General features: G+C 40.1%; 1 protein-coding gene across 1 annotated transcript in view; it reads right to left on the minus strand.

Annotated features, from left to right (window-relative positions):
- The window catches only part of SACS (sacsin molecular chaperone), a 59,848-nt gene extending 49,733 nt beyond the window's left edge, over positions 1-10,115 (minus strand). The window contains exon 1 of the mRNA XM_037375750.1: positions 9,916-10,115. The gene's annotated coding sequence lies outside the window, so the exon portion shown is untranslated. The remainder of the gene's footprint in view (positions 1-9,915) is intronic.
- Positions 10,116-11,834: the final 1,719 nt, after the last annotated feature.

An 11,834-nucleotide genomic window follows, 5' to 3' on the forward strand; every position in this document is an offset into this window, starting at 1 on the left:
GAAGAGCAGCTGGAGAAAAAGTCTTAAAAAACCCCAACCAACCAACCAAAAAATAAAACCAACTGAAGGAAAGAGTCAGGTTGTTAAAACCTCACTGCTGTTCTCCAGAAACTTGGAGATTTTAAGACCTCTCCTCTGAAACTGAAAGCAATGGGTGCCACATAAAAGGACAAACAGGAAACCCATTTGTGTTTAGAGTCAGTTCTGAACCATGTAATGGGGTTTCGAATGAAAACGGGAAACTGAGGCTTTCTAGGAAACATAATACAGAGACCTGAAGATCTCTGCAGTCAAAAACATATGAACAATGGGGCTATTAAGCAGAGAAGAAAACAGCAGGAATATGGATTATGACTTGATTGCACAATACAATGCCATTTAGAGATACCCAGCTTAATTCAAAAGCTTTGCTTGCTCTAAAGCAGGGTACTCTAGGTCCAAGCTGAACACTAATGCAGCTGTATAGTTTCTAGGGTCTAAACTACTCTGGGCCATCCACCATAGGAACACACTGTTCCGTGCAAACTTGCTAATACAAGAGTTTATGAATTATCTAACAGTGGGACACCAGTCTTGTGAGTCCCTGATAAGAAACCAGATGAAGGGCAGGATAGGAACTAAGCCCTTGTACAAAAACACTAAAATTTCAGTATGATTATGGCAGCTGAATTTTTTGATACAGGGCTGGAAGAAAAAGTATTCGGTCAAGTGTTCTGAAAATACGATTCCCCGGGGGTGGTGAGTACTTTTACACATTTCCTTCTCTTTGTTTTTGTTTTAATTAGATTTTGTTTGGATTTCTATAATGATTCTTTTCGCTACAAAAATATCTCCCTCCAGCACTTTTCTTCAAGAGTACCCTGGAAAGCTTACCCCTTGATTATTGTTTTGCAACATTACTGGTGGCTGAAATAGAAGGAAAACTTAATGCTCTTCACGGTCACCTAAAGGCACTATACAGTGCTGTACACAAAAGACCGTTGTAACAGACACATGAAGTCTAAGGGTGCCCCTGAAGTGCACTTTGCAGGAATGCACTTAAGATGAAACAGTAAATGAACTTATTTTAAAGATGAACTTAGGAAGATTATCTATTTACCATAAAGTCAGTTATGCCCTAAATTCTGAATACCTAATCTTGGCACCTGAATTCTTTACCTGTTTTGCCTCTTACCTGGTAAACTACTAACAGGCAACTCAAGCTTAAGTATACTGAATCAGCATACGAGTTGGGTTATTTGTTTTAGATGATCACAAATAATAAAGTCTTTGTGTTCAAATATCCAAAGCAGAAAAAAATATACTTAGAAAATTTATTACCCATTAAGTAAATCAAACTCCAAGTAATTATCATAAGTAATGCTTATATGTGGAAAGTTATCCTTTCACACAATGTTTTAAAAATAATTTTTACTTTACCTTCAGGTGAAGGGTTTAGCTATATTCAAATCTTCCTACTGATCTTACTTCAACTTTTAAATTAGGAGCAGATGGGTTCAGATCTTTAAAAAAAATTTTCTTCAATCAGTAAAATGAATATTTGGTTTAGGCATTACCATTCCCTGAACACTGTGTAACCTCAGCTATCAGTATGATAGCTTAGCCTTGCCACTTTCTCTGGCCTGGCATCTTCCTCTCTGATCACCTTGCAGCACAGATGACCAGGAAGGAAGGATGTTAGCCTGCTGTTAGGAGCAGCTGTGGTTTTAGTTGGACTTTCTGTCTTCTAAGGACAGTTCTGGGTCTTTTTCATTATTATTATTATTATTATTATTATTATTATTATTATGGCAATGAAAATTGGAAGAAATTGCTTATCAAAGCAATCTGAAAGTCCTAAGAAGCAAAGCTGTTTCAATTGCTGACTTAATATTTTTTTCATTAAATAAGCATTTATTATTATATGGAGGTTCCCCCTTTTGTTTACAGATATTTGGATTCAGGCAAGATTGATAGCCACAAACCACTAACTGTATCAGATATACATAAATGTGATTTATTTATTTACTGTATGAATGTGTTTTGCAGTATCTTCTTCAAGGTTTGAAATTCTTGGACCTACAACTCAGAAATCTGCACTTGACTGACAAAAGCCTGACAAGGAAATCTCAAGTCTACAGTTACAGAATACCCCCAGCACTTTCAAGGAGGGGAAGATATTACCAGCTCTCAAAGGAGCATTCAAGAAGCCAAGCCTTCTCCTAACACTTAGCCTGTCCTCAGATGTTATTGCAAAAAAAAAAACTTTTTTCATGTTGAATTACTGGAAAGCTTATGATGTGATAATCTTGATAGCATCATGACCCTGCCAAGTCATTCTCTCCTTCAGGAGGTATGAGATATTCAGACAGCCCTGCTTTGAGGGATGTCTAGCTGAGGCAAGTGTGTATTGCTGACATAACTGCATCTAACAAAACTGAGCTCTGGTTCATCATCAGGGATGTCATGGACCCTGTCGGTTTTGGACTGCAGATGTGTGTGGTGGACGACTTCACCAAATGATGCCTCTCCTACTCAGCAACAGCTTCTTCCAAATGATTTCTGGGCATAATTTGAGATACGGCCTTTTTACTTACAAAGTCTCATGCGCAACCTGTAACAGAGGTAAGTAGATTTTTTTAATTATTTTTTTTATTTTTAGCATTCAATATGGAGATCAAATGACATGGCTAGTAGAAAAAAACTTGAAGAAACTGAAATTCCATAACTGAGGTGGGAGTTAACTCATTGTGGTTGGAAGAAATGAGATCATCTCTGTCCAAGAACTCTGGAATACAAAATCACAGTTTTAGTAGGAAATACTTTTAATAAATCAAGCAGAGTTTAGTACTGTATGACTGGGAAAAAGTGATCTGGGCAACTACAGATCCTTTGTGCAATGTCAAGAGTGTGCAAGGCTTTAGAAAGGAAAGACCAATTAAAGACATAAAAGCAAATGCAAAATGAGTTAAAATACAACAAAATATGCAGTCAACCTAATATCTTCCATTGAAAAACTGTCTTCCAGAGAAAGGAAAAGGCATAAATCTCATCTCCTGAAGTTTAGAAACACTGACCACATTGAAAACTATCAGTTGAGCAGGAAAAGATGAAAATTATTACAATAATCATAGATACAGAACCACCTTTATGGCAGATAATAATAAGAAGCTAATGAGAGTTTCCCAAAGACATGCCTTGAAACCACAGGGACCGCCATGGGAATCAACAGCCTGTCCGCTAAGCAGAGACTAAGAGAAACTGGCCTCTTTAGCCAAAGAGAATGGAAGAAAAGATAGCAAAGAAAAGGTGAGATTATTCTTCGTAAATCTATTAGAGGAATGAGCGCAGGAAAAGCAGTAGTCCTATTTGACCTATTAGATTCTGTGGGCACAAAAATATATAGGTTTAAATTGTCCCAGAATAAACCAAGCCCAGAGTGGGTAAGAATGAATCGTAAGAGCAGTGAGGTTCTCCGGCAGCCCTCCAAAAGGAGATGCAAGCAGAGAAGTGGCAGCTTTGGAGACTGATCAGTTTTCTCCCTAAGAAGGCTCTTACAGCTTACGACATCAGAGCACGGCTCTCTTCCAGGAGATCCCATCCAAGCCCTCTGTGCACAGCCAGGCCCTGGGAATCTCTTGGGACATCTAAACTGAGAGTTTCTAAATTTGTGTATCTGGAAAATGGCAGCTGGGGAAGGGTGGGGAGAAGCTCTGAGTTCTGACATTCACATCTACCCTCTTACCTGAGAGCAACTAAGTTCATTGGCCTGTGGGGCATGTCACCAGATCACTGCATTCACTCCTTATTTCTTGGTTAGAATGAAATGATTTTGTATTTATGGGTTGGGAATACTTTTGTGTTGTCAACATAGTGGTTTAACCCCAGCTGGCAACTAAGCACAGTGGTTGAGGCAGCCTACGCTTGATGCTTAGGAAAAGAGAGGAATCAAGGAAAGCATAGAGCAGGGCAGCCTTAGTCTAGTGGCAAGTCAGGAAAATAATTTGCCCAGCAGCATCTGGATCGCTATCAGCAGGGTAAGACTGTAACTACAAAAGCGCAGAAGAGGAGGCTGTAATATTTAAGATCCAGGACAGACATATGACTGATGTTCATCTACCTGGTGTGCCAGGGTGTTGTTCAGACCAACAGATAAATACTTCTGAAGTGTTTGTTTCAAGGTCAAATTTCATTCTCAGTTACTGTTATTAATAAAAAATAAATACATTTTCTTCTTCTCTTCTGTTCTTCCAAGTCCAGTTTTATATAAAAGCAGCAGGAACAGGCTCTTATGATCACTACATACTTATAGAAGCATGAATAGTTTGACAGACATGACCAGAAGTATTTTCATTTCTATGCCATTTGTCAGCCAAAATTGATGACAAATGGTATGGCATTTTCTCTCTATGACTAGTATGCTTTTAAGCAGGGAATTTATCTGTATGAAGTGCTTCTTCATAAGTAGGAGGGCCTGTCTCTAAACTGGGACACACTATGCTGAAAATTTTCATCTAGGAATGCCAAATGTTGCAGAAGCAAGATTAACACAGAGAATTGGCTCCATACAGCATGCCAAGACAGTGGGTAGAAAATCTTTTAAAAGCTGAGAGTACTGAACTCCTTTGCTAATGCTGCAAACCAGTGTGAAAGCACTGAAATGTAGCCTGTTTATTTAGCAGGAGGCATTCACAACAGGAATTGTTGTTGAAAAATACTCTCAGAAGAACTCTGCCAAGATTTGGTGTGCCTGTACTTTGTCGTCTCTTCTTCTATCACTTCACAACATACCCAATACTAGGTATTACTTTCTAAACACATATTTCAATGCTCTTTTTTTTTTTTTTTTCCTAATTAAAAATACTACAAAGGTGGCCTAACACTGAAAGAAAAAGACCAAGGGACTGAATATGGACATTTCAGCATATGAAACAGAAATAATGTTATTCACAAACAGCTATATTAAGCAACAGGGGTATCATAAAGCTGCATTCACGAGTGTTTGCAGAGTGTTTTGAACTACTTGATTAAACAGCACCTTATTAGTGAAAATTATGATTAATGAGAAGCTTATAACAACAAAGCTCTCTCTCGCTGCAAGCACTGTAATAGAAAGAAATGAGAAGCACATTTCAGATTGGAGTCGTTACATTAACAATTAATAAATGAAGCTCCACTGAAAGGGCATTTGGAAGACTTTTATATTACAGAGTTTAGGCTAACCAAAAAGAACATGCCTTTTTTTCTCTTATTTCTAGTTTTTAATAAAACTTTAAGAGCTTATCGTTATTCTTCTTAATCAAAGTCGTATTCTACAACATGGTGAGAGAGATGCCAGATATCAAGATAAAGGGGCAGGCAGAATCCCCAGGGATCAATACACTCAAATGAGTCTGAGCAATTTGGTTACTCCATTATGTTCCATAAAGCAAGCTGGTGCCTTTTCCATCCAGCTATAACTTTGATCCATTAAAGAAAGAGGAGACAAGGTCCTTCTCATTTATTATTTATGAGACAGGGCATGCACAACTTCTCTGACATCATCCTTGTCACAGCTAATGAGAAACTGAAATAAATCAGTTTTCATGGCATCACAGAAGAGATGGAAAAGCTCTTTCAGCTCTAACGATCCATTTTTCTGCAGTAGGGGAGTGCTTTCTAACATATGCAACCAAGTAATTTATTGTATATAATCGTGTATGTCCCAAAGTGATGAGTTTTCCACACGGCTACTGCTGTTTGGGGGAAGTCCCCATGTACATACACATACATTGTATAAACATCAGACAACCAGTATGATTTAAAGAGGTGAGCTTAATGTTGACAGAAGTAACCAAAACAAACCAGAAAACACTTTAAGTTCTTCAATTCTTAAATCTAATTTGCTGTGGTGGATTACCACTGTTAGGCTGAGACACTGCACGGCACAGGACTGCTGCGGTAACACAAGGCTATGCCAAGAGCCAGGCGAGTGTTTCCAGTGCCAATGCAATATGAACGTGAAGGTGACAAAGTGAAAATTACTTATGAGTGCCTGGAAAAAGACTTCACAATGCTCTACAGTGCAAAAATCACCTTCCAGTGGACAGCTCGCTCCATCTCTTGTTCATGGACTGCTCTAGACAGAGTGCCTGGCTCAGCACATGCTTGTGCTGGTCCCAAGGCGTGAGCTTGGCTGCACCTCTGAGCACAAAGGAGAGAGCTAAGGACCTGAGCAGATATTTGTTCCGTAGCTCTCTTATTTAGTAACACAGATATGGCCAGAGCCTGCAAATTCACCCTTGGGGAGTAAGAGAAATGTGAGATGCTGCTGGAGGATGGGGGCTGGCCAGGGACACTGCTGTTGCAAAAAAAACCCTCATGAGAGTTGATCAGAAGTGGTAATTCATGTAGGAATTGTGCTGGGACAGAGAAGAAAGACAATATGGAGGGAGAAATTTGAGAAGGAAGGGGAAGGTTTATAGGGAGCAATTTATGGGGAAAGCACAGGTAGCATAAGCAAGGATTGAGAGCCCAGCTGTAATTCCCCTTCTCTCCCAGCAGGTCTCCAGACATCTGACATTAGCAATTTCTTTCATAGCGCAAATGATTTTATGGAACAGGACTCAGCGACAGCTGGTGACTGCTTGTGAAGAGCATCAGACCATTCTGTAGCTACCAGCATGTTCTACAGGATCTCAGCTTACATTAGTTAAAACCCGACAATAATGTTGTTGTTAATGCTGCAGAGCTCCACAGTGTACCATATATAACTAACGAAGCAACAGCCAGGTAAATTAGCCTGTCCTAAAACAAGGTACAAGCTGTTCCCTTTGCTTCACCGAACCTTTGACTAAAACTAGTAATTCAAATACTAACATTGGTATTTCCTTCTTCACAGGAGACCAGAGTGTTAAAGCTTTGACCTTTACTATTTTCCACCAGCTGTCTTATCTCAAATAAATGGTGACTGGGATATGCAATCAACTGTATCATTCTCCTGTAAGAAAAAAGAAGCCAAACCTTACCACTGAAAGGAGCCTGGGGCACATTTGTGCCATCCTGACAGGTCACCAGAGGAGCTCAAAACACCTGCCCCGTCATGTCCTGAGTGTAATCATCGCCTATCAGAAATGCTGCCTTGTTTTGGTTTCACCGGGATGGAGACAATTTCTACAGGTAAGTTTAGGGAAGACAACTAAGCCTTATTTATTTCTAGTCTGACCTTCATGGATGCACATTTCTTTGTATGTAAACACATGTAGGTTCTTCACAGGCAGTGTGAAACCTTCCTTCCTCCCTCACACAGCTTTGGTGTACCTCCATCACAACCAACAACATACTTGCTAAAAATTCCTAATAATGACTGTCTTCTATTGGGCTGATCAAGAAGAAGACGAAAAATGTTAATAAACTAGAGCACCCCATTTAAAGATTTAGTTCAAGACTACTAAAATGCAAATATATCCATTAAATATACACTCATAGGAAAAATCTGAGTATGATTTACAGAGAAAACCTAGTGTACCAAATTAATGTGTGACTTTTATTTCTTAGCGGAGGCAGAAATAATTGATGAGTAATTGTGTATATAACAAAAAAAATTGCTGAACGAATTAACATATTTCTAAAAAGATTAAGTCTTCCAACAGATCAAATACTTCAAAGTCTGACATGCATTTTTCTCAATTCCATGTGTTGTATTAACCCTTGGAACAAACTGGAAAGCTAGACACCATCTAAACTCTTCAAGAAAATGCTCTTTTGGATTACAAAACCCTACATTTTTTAATGTTTTTACATAAAAACTCATCTAGTATGTTAGAAACTGTGCTTTTGAGAGCAAGGTCCATGCAGCCCCAAACACTGTGGAGTACAATGACCACTGGCTAATTTTAGGTATGCAACATATCAGTTTTCCTGGAAGGGCCTCTGTTTTTTCCATTGATTTTACAGGGACCCTCAGGCAAGCATGGTTCTAACTTGGGCATCTTAGGTCCTTCGTATTATTTTTTTATGAATCTGGGCCTGTTGCCTTGAAGGCCATAATAATTAATGCCTGACAAACAGGAAAACAATTAAGAAAGATGGACAGAGAAAGAAAAGTTTTTTGAACTAGCCCCAAAAATGCCAAATTCACCCCAGTGTAATTCTACTGAAAACAATGGAAGCACACAGGAGCTGAACTTTTCCCACCGTCTTCACAGGACAGTAAGCAGACTATAAAACAATTTTATCTAATTAAATTACGTGACGGTCCTGCACATTTTTAGCATGGGAACACAAATTCTCTATGTGGGATTGACTTTTTGTATTCTTAAAACACTCACATGACAATGCAAATGATTACTCTCTCAGTCTTTGGAAATCCTGTTTACAGCTAGAGATGCTGCTTGGTGTTGGGAAGGTGACAATCCAGCCACAGGAGAGAAAGGAACAGAAAGAGCACTGACAATACCACAGCCTCAGCAGTCACATTCACTGCTGGAGCACTCCCTAGGTAGCAGTATTTTGTTACAAGCTCATTAAGGGCTAAATTGGGCCTCTTACAATTCAGTTTCTGGTAGCAAGCAATAAGAAGTTGTTTTTCAAATAAACAGCTGATGGAGCTGTAATACCCCTAAGAATACGACGAGGTGAGTGCAACTCCAAAATCAACGGGAAACCTTCCTTGTGGGTTCCCCAGCGTAAGGGAACGTCTGCCTTACAGCCCCACTGAGGCCATCGTTGCAATAGGGGCAGAAATGCGTAGCTACATGCAGACACCAGCATCAGGAGCTGCAGTTCTGCCAGCTCCCAAAAAGAGATGCACGAAAAAGGACTCCTCCTTGCATCAACTACTCATCCTCCTTAACACGCCAGCACCGCTGCTCATCCCAGCTACCCTGCTGTTACCTCCCCTGCTGCTGGAGTGAGATCTCCCAGTGGTAGTGGTTTCTGCAGCTGCTCGGTAAGTGTCAAGGTACAACCACAGAGGCCATCAAATAGATCATATTCTGTGGTTTAAAGCAAATCACCATGCAGTACTTAGATGAAAGCAAAATTAATATTCTCATACAATAACAAGGATGATACTCATTGCTTAGTTTTTTAATCCACTGACATGCATAGTTTTAGCTACAATAAAAATTTTTGCCTGATTACCAAAAAAATTTGCTGAGAAACACAGTGCAGTAAACTTGCTCTAGCTCTGCTTTTTCACTTGTTTTTAAAGCTGTACTAGATCATTAGGGCATGTGCAGAATAAAAAACACAAAATCATTTGCCAAAGAACAAGATGCTGGATTTCCATGAGAACAAATGTTTACATTTAAAAATACATACATCTACTTCAGCTAGAAACAGACCAGTGATAGGAAAATATTCATTCCTTTGAGTAATAAATCATACTTGGCACTGTCTTTGGGAGAGCTATGTTATGAACCAGTCTCCCAGTGGTAACACACAAAGCTATTGGAATTTCATAAGCTTTCTACAACTGCATACATCAGAAAAATTAAGAATAGAGTACTTGGCATGAAGTAAGTTTGTGTAGCAAGTAATTCTAGGATTTTTTAAAATTAAGTCAGCCACTGTAGCATGAAAAAATGCATTGTGTCCCAGTGCTTGAAGGCAGCGCTGAAATTCAGAGAGAGGCCTTTGCACAGAGAGGGTGGTACTGCAGCAGTCTGCTAGCACATCTACAGAGCAGAGCCCAGCCAGCCATCAGGAAAGAACAACCTCATGTGCGAAGAGTCCTATGCTTCACCCACCCTGCCAGCGCACTGCAGCTCGCGAGTCACCCCAAAATCCTGCAGAGACGCAGACAATACAGTTATTTGCCAAAATACACTATGAAACACGTCACGGTCAATGCTTTCTCCACCTGTGAGTGCAAAAAGCACCAGGGACACCCATAAAACATCTCCCACAAACAACTGCAGTGGCTACGGGATCGGCTATTGAGCTCATACTTACAGCATCAGCCGGGGTGAAGCTCGGTATTCAACTATTTCTTCATAAACTGCTTCCACATGCTTGTCTGCTCATTGTGCCATTTCTTCCATTGGTTGCTTGTGTTTGACAGCATCTGGACCGCAAAATGATCCTTCCCCCCCTCTTCCGCAAAATCAGCAGGCTGTGGAGGGATGCGTGACCACTGCTGCAGCCACCCTGTATCCACACAGCCCAATGCAGCAGAGGCTTTAGCTCCCCCTTCCCAGCGTGGGTTTTTTTTTTCTTTCTTTGTGTGTGTGGTGTGTTGTTTTTTTTTTTTAAAGAGACACGGTCCTGACTAACCTCAGGTTTCAGGAGTGCAATGCAAACTGCAGGCACGGGGTAGTCATCGGGTGGAGAAGGCTACTGAGACAGAAGGGCAAAATTTGGTGTTTGGAAGAGGTGTTACTCAAGGCATAACATGTATTTGAAGTAAGTATCTCCTGTAACAGATCCAATGTTATGGTCTGTTCTGTTTAATTCAGATTTACTTCCTGACACTTTGCTGCACTATTTCTTTTTTTGACATTTCTTTCAGCTTAAATTATAGAAATAACAGGATTTCTACCTATTTATTTCATGCTTGAACTATCCTGCTGTGTCAAAATGTTCACAATTTGAAGAAGTCGCCCATGAAAACTTCTGTCTGTGTAGCAGCCTTAGTAAATACCATTACTGTTCTGCTTTTGCTTCTTTCCTTTACCAACAGTAAAGTATGCTGGCGCTGTGTAGGACTGCCTTAGATTAATTTCATCAGTGCTGATTACATCAAGGCTCAGAAGTCTATGTGCTACCAGTAGCATCCTGAGTTAGGTTTCTTTTTTCCAAGTTGGCACAGGTAGCTGTTAGCACTTACACATTTTAAAATTTAGCTCCTTAGATACTTCACATTTATACTTCTACTTGTGTCATCAACTCTGCACAAAGCAGACCTCAGAAGAACTGGGGATCTCAAATACAACCTATAACAGAAAAAGGACCACTGAAGGCATTGCTAAGATTTTTTTCGTTCTCTCACCTTAGTCACCCATGTTAACCTGTCAGGTTGTCCTCCAAGGAAAACCAAGAAACTTTTCCCTTGAAGGCTCTTCTAACTTTGCCAGTCCTGCTGCTTTGAACTCCACCTGCCAGTGTGGAGTGCTGTCCCTCCCCATGGTCCAGCAACCCACAGCCAGAAACACACGGTTCCAACCCCTGGCAGTCTTCATTTAAAATGCTATATTCAGTGCTATAGCACTTTCCAAGAGCTTTGGGACTGGCTGAAAGTGTGAGATTAGGGATTTCTTGGGAGTCTGGAGCTCCCTTTTCCCCTCTGCAGTCCTTGGCTGCACAGGATGCACTAGAAATAGCTTGTCTACAGGGTAACACCTGCAGAGGCAGAGAAAACAAATATTGACAGGAAGAAAACACAGTGCTATTGCAGCTTTATACAGACAGAGGACGACTCCTTAGAGAATTCCTGGACTTTACTGTGACTTTGCTGCTTTTGATTAAAAAAAATAAAAACTGTTTCCTGCCAAGGAGCTGAGGCTGACTTCTCTCATACTGAAGGTTAAAGTAACACTGAGAACACCAAGAGGCCTCTGCAGCATTGTATAAAAGGATTTATTAATCTTACAAGGCCTGTTTCATGTTAAAGTACATCTGATAGAAATCATTTGTGTTATCACAAGCAGTTTACCAGAGGAGGCCAACATCCTTATGTTGAGAGCACTTGTCTAAATATTTAGAGAAAGGTCGAGAGGTACTGACCATAAGTAAGCAACAAAACTGGCCCTACAGTATTGGTTTCTGTACCACAGAGACCAGGAAAAACATATTTTTCTGGTCATCATATCTCAGCTTTACGAAAGTTCACCACGGTCACAGTAAGAAATCCTCTCTGAGTTCAAGGAAACAAA

Source organism: Falco rusticolus, chromosome 2, assembly GCF_015220075.1.
Source record: "Falco rusticolus isolate bFalRus1 chromosome 2, bFalRus1.pri, whole genome shotgun sequence".
Classification (NCBI taxonomy): domain Eukaryota; kingdom Metazoa; phylum Chordata; class Aves; order Falconiformes; family Falconidae; genus Falco; species Falco rusticolus.